The sequence below is a fragment of the Empidonax traillii genome, unplaced genomic scaffold (genome assembly GCF_003031625.1).
Source record: "Empidonax traillii isolate 1590-97213 ecotype Southwest subspecies unplaced genomic scaffold, ASM303162v1 scaffold301:size691294, whole genome shotgun sequence".
Lineage (NCBI taxonomy): Eukaryota > Metazoa > Chordata > Aves > Passeriformes > Tyrannidae > Empidonax > Empidonax traillii.
In genome coordinates, this window is record NW_020955494.1 from 222,047 (window position 1) to 222,769 (window position 723).

Consider the following 723-nt stretch of genomic DNA (forward strand, 5'->3'; position numbering starts at 1 on the left):
CTGTGTATGGAATTTGGAGCCAGAGGGAAGGGATCCAGAGACACGAATTCCAAGGGTTTCACACCACCCAACTCATTTCAACTTTGGTACAAAAAAAAAGAAATTGGAGCTTGGGTTGCAGGTCAGGATCTGGATTATTATCCAGCAGCCAAGAGCTTCAGGATCCTATTTACATGATCTGTTTTGAGATGTCCAACTGCAAGGTCAAGGTAAATGTTCCAGGTCTCCCTTGCCTTAATTAACTCAGAACAGTCTCTAATTCTGTAATTACCAGATCAAAATGTTATTTTAAATTGTTCTTCATTTCAGGATATGTGACGGCTGAACTAGTTGTAACAAACTTCTAACATTTTTTCAAAGTCAAAAGTTCATTTTTACTTACATTTAAAAAAAAGCAACAATAAAACTCTTAACAGAGGCTTAAAAAGGTCTTTATAAAATAATCTCCAGCACGCTTACAATAGTAAGAAAATGACTCTGGGTTGCTAATTGTTAGTAAAAATGAACTGGCTTGTGTAATCTGGATTAAAGATGGTCATAACTACAGTTCCCATTTGATTTTTTAGAGGTGGACGAGCCAACGTGTCAAGAAAAGCAGATTATTGCTGTTTGTCCCCAGGTCCTGTTTGATGAGGACATGCTGCCTTGGCATGTGTGACAGCCAGCTGAGACACGAGAGCTGAAGGACAAGGAATGATTTGCATGCCAAAATAAACTTCTTCC